The following is a 14,217-nucleotide window of genomic DNA, read 5'->3' on the forward strand; positions in this document are numbered from 1 at the left end:
AGCTCGCCACGCAGTGGGAGTCAGGCTCCGAAGGTACAGTCACCCCAGTGCGTGCTGTGATGACGCTAAGGACAGTCTGGTCAGCCAGTGGCAAGGATGTGGGTTTGTCTTTCTCGAAGAGCTGCCCAGGTGGCCACAGGTAGACGTCTTGGGTGGCACCTTTGCTCACCCCATGACATTAGCGCTGCCCCCGGGCTCCCAGCTGTGGACCACTGGGACCCAACTCTTGAGGCTTCTGCTGACGGAGCGCAGGGCTCTCCTGATTCTGATGACAGCACATCGTGCGGCAGGAATCGTCCCCAAATGGATCCCTTCCCTCGGGCAACTGACAGGTCAGATCAGTTGCTTTCCAATGCAGGCGATTTTATTTTTCCATTGATAGGGAGAGGACAGAAAGGTGGAGCAAAGTTCTGCCGACTCTCTGTGGATCCCAGGTTGAGCACCGGCTTCGCCCCCTCTCGACTTGGTTTCCCAATTTGAAAACGATGGAGGTTGGGCCAGGTGACCTCCGCGGTGCATGACAGCTGTGACTTTCCCCAATTCTGAAAAAAAAAAAAGGTCCGTATAACGACAACGATGGTGGTGGTGACGGTGAAGAGCCACAGCCGCTACCGATTTAGGGACGCTTCCTTGTCTCGAGACGCTGGGCTAACGTGTCAATCCGTGTTAATCCCTCGTCGGTGAGGGGGGGATTATTACCTTCATTTTTTGCTTTTAACTTTTTGTAATTTTTTTTTTTTTTATTTTTAAGAGAGAGAGAGCACACAGGAGCAGGGAGGGGCAGAGAGAGACAGGGAGACGCAGAATCTGAAGCAGGCTCCAGGCTCCGAGCTGCCAGCACAGAGCCCGACGTGGGGCTCGAACTCACGAACCACAAGATCATAACCTGAGCCCAAGTCGGACGCTTAACCGACTGAGCCACCCAGTCGCCCTGGGATGATTACCTTCCTTTTGTGGATGATGCAGGCAAGGCTTGGAGAGGGAAGTGGCATGGCCCAAACTCACAGAGCCCACCGATGCCGGAGCTGGTGTGACGACCCCAGACCCCTCTCCTGCACGGCTCACAGTCTGAGTACCTGAAACACGGTGTCCCTCCCTGCCTCACAGGGTTGGGAGACCCGGGAACATATCACGTCTGGGGTCTCAAACATCAAGCCTACAGGCATCACGTGATCCCGTCCCCTCAGTTAAAAGGTGGGGACCACGCCCTCGAGGACGGAAGGAACTGACTTAGGTCCCAGCGTGCGGTGGCACATCTTCCTGAGAGCTAGCTCCGAGAAGATCCGAGAAAGGTCTCTGCCACCTGCGAGGGGCTCCTTGCTAATGTGTGGAAGAAGACCCAGGAATGGACAGACGGACTGACCTAGACGGGCTGCCGCTAGCTAAGCAGACTTAGCCAAGGTCTTCGGTGCTCTCCGTCTGGCTCCCATCTGAAGACGGGGTGACCACGGCCCCCTCCCGCCACGGGGATGGTGGATGTGCTGTTGGCACAGGAACACGGCTCCAGGCTCTGCTCTGGGTGCACAGTGGGTGCTCCGGGGCCCTGCAGCCCAGGGACTCACAACCCCGTCCTCCCCGTGGAGCACAGGTGTTCTGGAAGCCTGCAAGTCCCGGTCAGGTGAGAGGGCCGTCCAGCTGCCAAAAAGCCGGGCCCTCGGGAAGGACACGGAGCTGGGGACGCGGCCCAGGCGCCTCCGTCCATAGGGTCCGTCCTCGGGGCTGAGTCCCCGGCCGCGTGGCCATCCAGGAGCCTGGCAGCCGCCCATCCCAGTAGCACCAAGAGAAGACGATTTCAAGTAAATTAAAAACAAGCATGTGTGTTTCTCCTTTGCCCATCTGCGGCGGTTTCTCGAAGCACCAGCTCGTGGAGTGGGGGGAAGGAACAAGGCGGAAGTAGAAAGGCTCTTGGAGGAGCTGGAAAAATTAGCAATTAGGAGGGAAAATCGTAATGAGAAAATGAGCCTTAATAAGGCAAACACAATACTGCGGCAGCTTTCCTCTTGCTCCCTCGCCGAAAACAAGCGGTGACTTCATGTCTGGGTTTCTCTGCTTTCCCGCGGCAGAGCCAACTGGGAAAGAGCCGGAGAAAAATGTCTCCATTGTCCCTAGACGGGGTCCCTGGCATCCAGGAGAGAGGAGGCTCGCCTGTGATGATGAACAGGACAGTCCGTGGCGGCCTCTCGTGGGACACCTGCTCTGCTCTAGGCCCTGTGGCCGTGTGCACATGCTCCATTAAGTCAGGGCGGGCTGGGTTATGATGTGGGAACAGCCCAAGCCCTCAGTGGCTTAACTCAGCCAAATGGACTTATTCACTGTCTGACACAGGTTGCCAGGGAGCTAGGTGAGCACAGTCCTCAGGGACGGAGACTAGCCAGGGGGTCCACCCGCCTACGTGCCTCTGTGGTTGTCCTCACTGGGGGTGGGGGGAGGGAGTCCCTCCCTGGGTCTTCTAACAGTTTTCACTGGAAAGGACACTTATCACTTACACTCACATTTTATTAGCCAAGGCAATTCACTTGGCCACACCTAACTTCAAGGGGGCAGGGAACTACATTCCCAATCAACGCAAAGGAGGATCTAGAAAATCCATGACCAGCCCTCACGACTTCCACACACGTGTTCTCTAACCGTGTCCCTGGCAGGGGGACAGTCTTTACCAATGCTACTATCCACACCTCACAGGTAAGGCAGCCCCAGGGACAGGGTGTGTGCCCAGCTCACTCACTCACCCGTGTGTTCATCCAGCCTCGATCACTTACACATTCATTCAACAACCAATCAATCCTGGCTTGTTAGTTTCCCGTAATTCATTCAACGTTCAGCCAACATCGCTTGAGGACGAGCACAGCGCTGGGCACTGAATCAACAAAACACACAGACCCTGGGGCACCCGGGCGGCTCAGTTGGCTAAGCGTCTGACTCCTGGTCTCGACTGCAGTCATGTTCTCACGGTTGTGAGATCGAGCCCCTGCGTCGGGCTCTGCGATGACGGTGCGGAGCCTGCTCGGGATTCTCTCTGCCTCCCCCTCTCTCTCTGCCCCTCCCCACTGTCTCTCTCTCTCCCTCAAAATAAATAAATAAACACGTAAAGAAACAGACACGCAGACGCTGGTGTCGTGGACCTCACATTCTCAGGGGAGACAGACAACCAAGAAAGCAGGTATGTGAACAAGAGAAAGATTCCGAGGCCGAAGAAGGACATTATGAGAAGGGTGAGATCAGCCGGGCGAATGAATGGGTGCACACGTGAGTGAAGGAATGTTCTCCAGCTGGACCTGTCCAGACCCAGCTTGAGGGCTGAAAGGCAATGAGAGAAGGACTTCGGAATCAGAAATGAGGTTGTGGGTTCCAGCCCGGTCATTTTCTGGAGGTAAGGTCTCGGGTAAATTACTTAATCTCTGTGGGCCTCGGTTTCCCCATCTTTACAAAGAGGATGAGGAAGCTTGCCGTCGAGGACCACATGTGTTTGGAGAGTTGCTATCAAGTGTCACGGGCAGTAAACGTGCCGGTGCACGTTCAGCGGACGGCGGCTGACGGTAATAACGGCCACCCACAGAACGCAGGTCAGGGGAAAGGAGAGGGGCCGTGGGGTCACTCAGATGCAAAGAAAACCGCGCGCAGAAGCCTGGGGGAGTGGGGGTTGGGCTCGGCTCCTGCCCAGACGCCGTTTTCCAGCCTGTGAAGTGGGGAGTTTGGGTTTTCCTGGGTCTCAACCCCGCCATCTCTGGCCCATGAGTTAATACCGTTAAGGGCCAGCAGACAGACACCCTCAAAACGGAAACAGCTGTCTCTTTTATAAATACTGCTGTTGATCAATGATATCATTGCCCCTTGCAGTGTATAACTTCCCCGGTCTGTCTGCAGATGCTGGAAGCCACTAGCAGTGACATCGTGGGAAGCTGTACATGGCTGGTGGCCCTGCTGTGGGCCTCTAATCACCTCCAGAGGCCTGGTCTAGGGACGCCCCGAGTTCTCACCTGGGGGCATCAGCACCATCTGGGAACTCTGTCCCAGGGCACCCGCAGGGCGCCTGAGCGCCTGGGAAGATCGGGAACGGCGCCCACTCGTGGTGGGGATTCCTACCCGGCGGCCGTCCAGGAGGAGGTGTGCTGGCGGCTCGTGAGGGCCTCCCTGAGCTTTTGTAGCGCGTCCAGGATGGGCGTTCCTACGGGACAGAGCCTGTGCCCGCCACCGCCCCCCTGTGGCTGTCTTTGGCTCCGTGTCCTCTGCCCCCACTCCCTGCTCCGTATGCAGGCAGGTGATCGTGGGGCCCTGTCTTCAGGAGGGCAGGAGATGCCCACTCCAAGGCCAAGTGGCCGAGAAGTCACTTCAGGTGCCACCGCCCCTCACCCCCCCCCCCCCATGATCTTGGGCAAGTCACTTCCTCTCATCAGCAACATGGGGTGAGCGGACAGACAGATCCTACCGGCCCCGCCACCCTGGGGAGAGGTCAGGCTGGCCGTCACACACGTTGGGGCTCGAGGACGCGAGTGGAGAGAGGGGCGGGGAAGGCGACCCCTGGAAGGCAGCCTGAAGCCCCCAGCCCCTCCGTACACGGTGGACGGGCAACACCTGGGACACGCTGTTTGGCCTCTGTGTGCCCGCTGCCTCTCCCATCTGGCTTTGCAAGCATCGGACCGGCTCGCAGGGCACCAGCACCAAACATGCTGCGGGTGGAAGGCTCCTCGCTGCCAACGATCACAAGAGGGGCGCATGAAGGCCCGGCGTCGCCGTGCGTTTCCGGCCCTCCCACAGCCAAACCCATCCTTCCAGCCCGGAAGGGCCAGAGCGAGGGAAACAGCTGGGCTGCCTGTGCGTGTGCCTTAATGGGAGTTATAATTTCTCCGGCTCTCCATCCAGAAACGGGAGCGATGTACATAATTCATGGGGGTCTGGGTCTGCGCAGCCGGGCTGGGCGCCCGCTTGCTCACAGTTGAACGGATGTAGGAGACTTGGAAAAGCACCCCGAGGGGGGCCTGCTGGGAGCTGCCGCCCTCACCTGACTCCTCAGCCCTGCTCCTCGGGAAGCGGAGCATCGGGGGCTGAAGGAGAAACCTGGAGCTGACGCCTCCCTGGGCCCCAGGTTCTGGGCGCAGCAGGGGGAAAAGGGATCCGCGGGTTATATTATTGGGTGGCTTTTATAGCTCTGAGTCACAGCCCAGCTGAAGAGGGGGCGTGTCATGGGGTCCTCTCGTTTGCCCTCAGTCCTGATGCCAACCTGGGTGTTTTTAATCCCAGCGACTCCCACGGGAATAGCAGCAGTATGAGGGCAAGGGTCCCTGTCTGGCTGGTTAGCTGCTGTGGCCTCAGCGTCTAGAATGGGGCTTGGCTCACAAGGGGTGCTCAGTACGTGGTTGTTGAATGCCCAAGTGAGCTCAGATCTCAGCAGACATGAGGGGTTGGTGTGGCCGAGTTGGCGAGAGACAGGTCTGAATTTGAATCCGAATCCAAATTCTACCACTGACTTGCCGTGGGACCTTGCACAACTTAAATCTCCTTTTAAACCCTCTGTGCTTCCGTTTCCTTCCCTGCAAAATGGGGATAACGGGGTTATTCTCCTGGGACCCTCCTGGGGCATCTCCGAGTTGGGCACAGGGGCCAGGGGAGCAGCAGACACGGCTGGCATGGCAACCATGAACCAACGCGGAGCTCGGGAACCCATCCCATAGACCAGTGGTTCCCAACAGGAGGAGAGTTTGCCCACCCCGCCCCTGCCAGGGGACATTCGGCCGCGTCTGGAGACGTTACACGCCGCTGGCATGTAATGGACTGAGGCCAGGGTTGCGGCTGAACCCTCTGCAACGCGCAAGGCAGCCCCCCACAAGAAAGGATTACCTGGTCCGAGATGTCCATAGCGCTGAGGTTGAGAGACCCCGGACTAGGCCCAGGGGGTGCTCAGAGCCTCAGATTTTCCACCTGAAAAGAGGGAGGAGGACGAGGGCATCGCAATGTGGGTGGACTCACACCAAGTAGGAGCCTTCCAAGGAGGCCCCCAACCCTGCCACGGCCCAGAGGGCAGGGGGAGGAAGAGGGGGCCAGGAGCAACGGGGGCCTCGCAGGGGAGGTATGCTCCCTTGAGCTGCTGAGTGAGCGGTGGTGCTCCAGGGTGGGGCTCCGCTCACATAAGCCCGCACAGGAAGGCAGGAACTCCGGCAGCCCTGACTGACCGCAAGTAACCGTGTCGCAGTTGAAGAACTTTCCGGCATTTCTTCTTTAATCGTACCTCTGCCGGCCAACCGCGGGCCTTCCCTCCTACCAGGTGCAAAACAAACCAGGTTTCCTTAGACGGACTCTGCCCCCAGAAGGCCCAGGAGGGAGCAGGTGAGCTCTGCACAATGTGACCAAGAGCTCAGATATCGAGACTGAGCGGCACCAGCATCCAAAACCACCCCCCAGGGTTCTAGAGCCACCAACTCTGAGGTTCAGGAAATCGCCCCGAGGTTCCAGAACTGTCCACCAGGATTCTAGAGCCAATGGTTCCGGTTCTGGAGTCCCAGAACTGTCTGCCGTGGTATTTTGGTTCTCTAGAGCCATACCCAGGGGTTCAAGAGGGCAAAGACTCAGGAGCAACACATTCTGTGACTCTGGAAGCACGGGCTTTAGTTTTCCATCTCTTGCTCGGGGACCCCGTCCACACTGTGCTGAACCATCACAGAGAACGAGGGTTTTCAAGCTGACGGTTCCGGCTGGCCTGCAGCTGCATGGCTGGCCCGGTGCTAAAAGCAGGGTGTCCTGAGTTCCTGGTCTTCTTGCTAGAGGCGACTCCCTGCAGGGACTGAGGGCAGAGGGTCTGCCACCGTGGTCTGCACAGGCCTGGCACAGTGGCCCAGCTCCCCCTGGGAGTGCATTCTTCGAGGCTCCTACCAGGGGAACGCAGCTGAGCTATTTGGTCCAGGAGTCTGGTTGGAAAGAGCCCTTGTGCTCAATAATGCATTCTCCCTAAATGGGGACATCCATCAGGTGGCGGAGGCAGCCTGCACCCCTGCCTGGGTCAGGCCCGGATGACAGATCTGTCCCAGAGCCCCGCAGCTTCCCCAGCCCCCGGGGCCTGACAGGCTCAGCTCCTCAACCCAACAGCCAGAATATTCCATGGGCTTGAATAATGCAGGCCTCCCGCATCCCAGCGAACCAACTGGGGCTGGTGGGAAACTGCAGACAGGAAGGCTGGTGGGCTCCCAGTTTGTTTCCCTGACCATTTAGAAGCAGGGGAGGTGCCCGCCGGACTGGGGACCAGGCCCGATACGGGTGGGGCAGGGCGGGGGGCAGCGGGCAGAGGGGTGCCGGGCCACCCCCAGCCTCCACGGTGTGGGAAGCAGCTGTGAGTGGGAAGGGAGAGGGGGTTGGAGGCAGGCCAGTTCAGGTTCTGATCCCAGCTCCCCCCGATTTACTGACGGCGGCCCCTACATAAGTCGCCTGAACTTGTGGAGCTTCAGTTTCCAAATCTGTCCCCGGAAGCGATCGCCTTGGAACACCGCGTGAGGCTCCGTGGAGAAAGGAGCGTGTCGGCCAGAAATTTCAGCCTGAGTTAATCCCCCCTCCACCATCGCCACCACCGATGACTTCACCTTCCCCACCATCACCGGGACGGTCTTCACTCTTAGGATACAAAACTATCGATTTGAAGGGGTACATGCACCCAGTGTTTATAACAGCATTGTCTACAATAGCCAAGCTATGGGGAGAGCCCAATGCCCAAATGACGAATGGATAAAGAAGATGTTGTGTTGGTATTTACAATGGAATGTTACTCAGCCATCCAAAGAACGAACCTCGCCATTTGCAGCAATGTGGATGGAGGTAGAGTGTATCGTGCTAAGCGAAATTAGTCGGAAAGACAAATATCATATGATTTCACTCGTATGTGGAATTTCAGAAGCAAAACAAATGAACATATGGGAAAGGGAGAGGGGAACAGAGAGAGGGAAACAAACTGTAAGAGACTCTTTTTTGTTTGAATTTTCTTACATTTATTTATTTTGAGAGAGAGAGAGCACGAGTGGGGGAAGGGGCAGAGAGAGAGGGAGACACAGAATCCGAAGCAGGCTCCGGGCTCCGAGCTGTCAGCACAGAGCCCGACGCGGGGCTCGAACTCATGAACCGAGAGATCATGACCTGAGCTGAAGTCGGACGCTTAACCCACTGAGACGCCCAGGCGCCCCTAAAATTCAAATTTAAAAAAATCCTGTTTTATAAATGCAAAAAAAGTGGAGCATGCTCATTACAACGATCCAAAGAGTAAAAGCATATTTAAAAACCTAACATCCTCTCCCACCCCGGCCAACCCCATAAGATGACCAATGTCAGCAAAGTGAATTAATATGAAATATAATTTCTATTTCCATGGTTACTCCCCATAGGTCTGCTAGGCCTGCCATACAAAGTACCACAAACTGAATGGGTTCAACAGAAATGTATTGTCTCGAGATTAACTGGAAGTTAGGGATCAAGGTGCCTGTGGGGCCATGTTTTCTCTGAGGGGCTGGAGAAGGTCCCTCCCCAGTCCCTGGTGACTCCTCGGCTCAGGACAGCCTAACTCTGACCCTTGCCCGGTGTCCCCCGTGTGCATGTTTGTGTCCACACTCCCCCTTTTTATAAGGACCCCAGTCATACTGGATTAGGGGCCCACGTTACCCCAGCATGACATCCTGACTAATTGCATGAGCCACAACCTTATTTCAAGTAAAGCTTCATTCTGAGATGCTGGGGGTTAAAACTTACATGTATAAATGCGGGGACAATATAATCCAACCCGTAACACTTTGCAACTTTCTTTCTTCACTTAAGTATTTATCTTAAAAATCTCTCTAAGCCAGTATAATCGTCACAACCCATTCTATTAAAAAAAAAAAAAACAAAATAAAACACACACACACACACAGCTTTATTGAGATATAATTGACATACCATACAACTGACCCATTTAAAGCATATAATTCAATGGTTTTAGTGTACTTGCAAATGTGTGCAAGCATCATCACCATCCATTTATTTCATTTTAGTTTTATTTTATTTTTTGGAGAGAGAGTGTGCAACTGGGGAGAGGGGTAGAGGGAGGGGGAGAGAGAGGGAGAGAGGGAGAGAATCTTAAGCAGGCTCTACACTTAGTGCAGAGCCCAATGTGGGGGCTCAATCCCATGACCCTGGGATCACTACCTGAGCTGAAATCAAAGAGTCAGATGCTCAACCCACTGAGCCCCATCACTTACCCTTGCCATTTACCCTTAACCCTCCCATCCTCCCCAGCCCCCGCCAACCACTACTCTATTGTCTTGTCTCTATAGATTTTCCCACTCTGGGTATTTCATACAACTGGAATCTTACACCGTGTGGTCTTTGGTGGCTAGCTGCTTTCACTTAGCATCATGTTTTCAAGGGTTATCCATGCGGTAGCCCGTGTCAGGTCTTTATTCCTTTTTCTGGTGGAGTAACGTTCCGTTGTATGCATTTACCACATTTGGTTTATCCATTCATCAGTTAGTGGACATTTGAGCTGTTTCCACCTTTTGGCTGTTACAAATAATGATGCAATAAAAGTCCACGTGAAAAAGCATCTATATAAAGGGTTTTGCGTAGACAAATGCTTTTACTGCTCTTGGCACGTACATAGGAGTGGAATTGCTGGGTCATATGGTAACTTTATCCTTATCATTTGAGGAACTGTCAGACTGTTTTTTTAAGATTTTATTTTTAAGCAATCTCTGCGCTCATTGTGGGGCTTGGACTTAAACCCCAAGGTCAAGGGTTGCGTGCTCTACTGACTGAGTGAGCCAGGTGCCCAGAAAGAAATTTTTAAGGGTGGCTGCACAAATTTTACATTCCCAACAGCTACATACCATGGTCTTGGTTTTTTTGTACCCTCATCATCACTTGTTATTATCTGACTTTTTTAATCTGGCCATTTTAGTGAGGGGAAGTGGTATCTCACCGTGGTTTTGATTTGCACTTCCCTAATAATTAATGATGTCGAGCCTCTTTTCAGCTGCTTATTGGCCATTTGTATATCTTCTTCAGAGAAATGTCTATTCAAGTCCTTTGCCTATTTTTTTTAATGTTTATTTATTTTTGAAAGAGAGAAAAAGAGAGAGACAGAGTGAGAGTGGAGGAGGGGCAGAGAGAGAGGGAGACACATCATCTGAAGCAGGCTCCAGGCTCTGAGATGTCAGCACAGAGCATGACACAGGACTCGAACTCACAAACTACAAGATCACGACCTGAGCCGAAATCGGACGCTTAACCGACTGAGCCACCCAGCTGCACCCCCCCACCCCTTTGCCTGTTTTTAAACTGGATTATTTGTCTTTTTATTATTTCCTGAGTTTCCTGAGTTTCCTGAGTTTCCTGAGTTCTTTGTATATTGTAGCTACTACTCCTTTATCAGATATATAATTTGCAAATATTTTCTCCCATTCTGTAGTGGGCTGTCTTTTCACTTGATAATGTTCTTTAAAGCACAACCATTTTTAATTTTGATGAACCAACTGGTTTAGTCTTTCTTTTGTCGCTTATGCTTTTGATGTCGTACCTAAGAATCCATTGCCAAAACTGAGGTCATGAAGGTACATCCTTGTGTTTTGTTCTACGAGTTTTACAGCTTTGGTTTGCTTTGGATCACTAAGCCATTTTGAATCAATTTTTGTATATGGTGTGAGGTAAGGGTCCAGCCTCACTCTTTTGCATGTGACTATTTGGTTGTCCCAGAACCCTTTGTTAAAAAGACTTTTCATCCCCCCCATTAAATGGTCTTGGCTCCTCTGTAAAAAACAAAAACAAAAACAAAAAAACAAGAAGTTCGCCATAGACACATGGGTTTATTTCTACACCCTTAATTCTATTCCACATATCTACATGTCTGTCTTTATGCCCATACCAGTCTTCATTATTGTTGCTCTGTATTAAGTTTAGAAAGCAGCAATATGAGTCCTCCAACTTTGTTTCTCTTTTTCAAGATTGTTGTAGCCATTCTGTGTCCCTTGAAATTCCATGTGCACATTAGAATCATCTTGACAGTTTCTACAGAGAAGTCAGCTGGGATCCTAACAGGGATTGCATTGACTCTATAGGTAATTTGGGGAGTGTTGTCATCTTAAACAATACTAAGCCTTACAGTCTACAAGTATGGGATGTTTTTCCATTTATTGAGATCTTTAATTTTTTCAACAACGTTTTGTGGTTTTCAGAGTATAACTTGTGTGTTTCTTTTTGAAAAGTTTATTCGTAAGCATTTTATTCTTTTTGATGCTATCATACCTGGAAGAGTTCAGATATTTTTTCAAATATTTTGGAAAAATATTTTTGTTCCCATTGTGAATGTGGTTTTTCTGTTCCCATTTCTGTCTTTTGCTAATATAAAGAAAAGTTATTTTTTGTTGTTTATTTATCTAGTAACCAGCCACCTTAGTTTGTGGTTGTTGTTGTTGGTGGTGGTGGTAGTGTTGAATTGCTTGAATTTTTTAAGATACGTAACTATATAACCTGCAAACAAAGACAATGCTATCACTTCTTTTCTCATATTTACATTGTCTCTGTTCATTCTCCTTTCCCCTTACCTTAGTTAGAACAGAGTTGAATAACGGTGTGATAACAAGCACCTTCTCTTAGTCTTAATTTGAATGGCAGTGGCTTTAGAATTTATGTTTACTATTCAGTTTGGGTTAAAGGACTTTACATGTCTGAGTACTTTTCTTAGAGCCACTTTACTTCGGAGAGTATAGTAGTTAGAAATGCGCATTCTAGAGTCAGACAACAAAAGTCTGAATCATGAGTTGCTAGATTTGTGACCTTATCCAATCTCTCTGTTTCCTTATCTGTTTCCTTATCTGTAAAGCAGGGCTAATAATAGTACTGATGTTACAGGGTTGTTATGATGAAGGCATTATTCTACTCTCTTATGACTTGTGGGGTGTCAAATGAGAAGTCTGATTTCAGTCTATATTCCCAGAGTAAGTTAACTTTTTTCTTTTACCTGGAATTTTGAAGGCTTTAAAAAAGTTTTCCCTGGAATTTAGAAATCTCACCAGGCTGATCCTACCTTAAATCTGCTGTGCCCTTTCGATCTAAAAAATGGGAACCTCATACTGGCAGGAGTCTAAATTACCAAAGGCATTTTTTCACATTATGTGATAACGTTGAGGGAATGAATATGCCACAACACAGTAGTTCTACCCGAGGCTGTGTCCCTTAGAGGGCTCTGGCCCACGGTCACCAGAAGACCGGGCTGGTACAAGCAGCCCTGATCGGATAGAAAAAAACTGGAAACCACCCAATTCCGTCGGAAGAAGAATGAATCCATAAACTGTGGTCTATGCGGAATGCTATGCAGTGGTGAAAAAGGACGAACTGCTGTTTGCATAACATGAATAATCTTGAGAGCATCGTGTAAAGCAGCAAAAGCAGAGGGCAGAAGGATCCACGCAAAATTACGCCATTACATGAGGATCAAAAAACACACGAAACTAAACGGTGTCACGTGCAGGGCCACGTGCATGTGGGGAAACAGCAAAGAACGCCGAGAGAACGACAAATGAACAAAAAACAAGGAGTCTGCTCGCCGTGAGGGAAGGCGGGCAGCGATAGGAAGGGGAGGGTCCACAGAGGGCCTCAAAGCTGATGCATCGTCCTGTTTCTTAAGCCGGGTGGTGGGTAACAAGCATTCCTGTAGTGTTCCTCTTTTGACCCGATGTATTTTCACAAATACTCTTTTGTTGGTCTCGCTATTTAGCTCGGCAGACATTTTATGAAGGATGTGGTTTATGAGGGGAAAGGCGCTTGCCATGAAAGGGAGTAGGAAAGCAGGCAGGTGCTGGGGGGCCGCGTGGGACCGAGTGGCCGCGTACCCCGGCGGGAGCGGTAGGAGGGGTCCTCCCAGGTACATTGGTAGAGAATTCAAAACATAAGAAAACAGACTAAAAGTCAGTCTAATGGTTAGTATCGCCATGTGCCTGCAATTCTGTATAATGTCGGTGATAAAGAACCCTCCCTGGAAAAAATCTTCCATTAGTCTGAGTCCTAAGCAATTGCGGTAGTAACTGGTGGGTTTTAATGGCATACATGCAAGTGTCAGGTCGGCTTACCCTTTCATAAACATTGACGTCTACATGGAAATAAATTCCATTGGGCCTGGAAACGCATAGACCCAGCAACCCCCAGCAGACCTGCTGGTCTCCTCTCTGTCCCCAGCCGAAGGGACACACCCCAGGCCTCCCGTATCCAGTCCCTGGCATTCTACCTGGCGTCCCTGGGCACCCCTACATGGCACAAATGACATCTGAACGGACCTTGCCATGAACCGAAGGGGGTCTCCTCTCCAGCTGCCCTTCCCCTGACGCAGCCCACCCCCCGCTCCTCTCCTTTCCCGTCCATGCAGCTCGGTTGTGCATGAAGTGTCCTCTCCCTGCATGGCCCCGTTCCCAGTGCTCCTCAGGAAACCTACCCATTCTGCAAAGCCCGCCTTTGGGCTGGCCCCTCCAGGAAGCAGCCAGTGGTTCTTTCCTCGGGATCCCACACGCTGCTCCACAGGCAAGAGTGCGTGATCTGCCCCCTGCCTGGGTCACCTCTGCACCTGGACCTCTGGACACCTGCTGGCAGGCCCTCAGCATTGGTTGAGGGTAAGTGGTGTGGGAATCGGCCATTCCGGGGCAGAATTTCATATCCCAAGGAGGCCCCACAGGAGGAAGCCCCAGGGGCTCTGCATGACTCAGACCACACACTAGGCTCGTTCCCGGACCCCAGGACCAGAGCCACGCTCAGTGACCCAGCCAGCACAGGCTACCCACCTTCCACGGAAAAGCCCGGTCCTGACTGCATACGTTCTCTGGGCCCTATCATAATACTAAGAATTAATATTTTTTTCTCCATTTTAATCCCCCCAATAAATCTATAAATCCAACACAATCCTAATCAAAACCCAATCAAGATTTTAATAAGATTTGACAAGCTGATTCTAATATTCAGATAGAAGAGTAGATGTTCAAGAATAGCCAAGACAGCTTGAAAAAAGAAAAAACAAAGAGGGGAATTTTGCCCGACAAGATGTCAAAGCATATTATAAAGTAATTTTAATAAATATAATGTGATATTAGCACATGAATAGATAAATAGATCCTTGGAACAAAAACAGAGGATCAAAAAAATAGACCATGTATATACTGAAATCTAGTATGTGAACAAAGGTGGCATTTCAAATCACTGAGGAAAAGGCAGATTGTTCAATAAATAGGG

The sequence above is a fragment of the Panthera pardus genome, unplaced genomic scaffold (genome assembly GCF_024362965.1).
Source record: "Panthera pardus isolate Hobbes unplaced genomic scaffold, ASM2436296v1 HiC_scaffold_24, whole genome shotgun sequence".
NCBI lineage: Eukaryota > Metazoa > Chordata > Mammalia > Carnivora > Felidae > Panthera > Panthera pardus.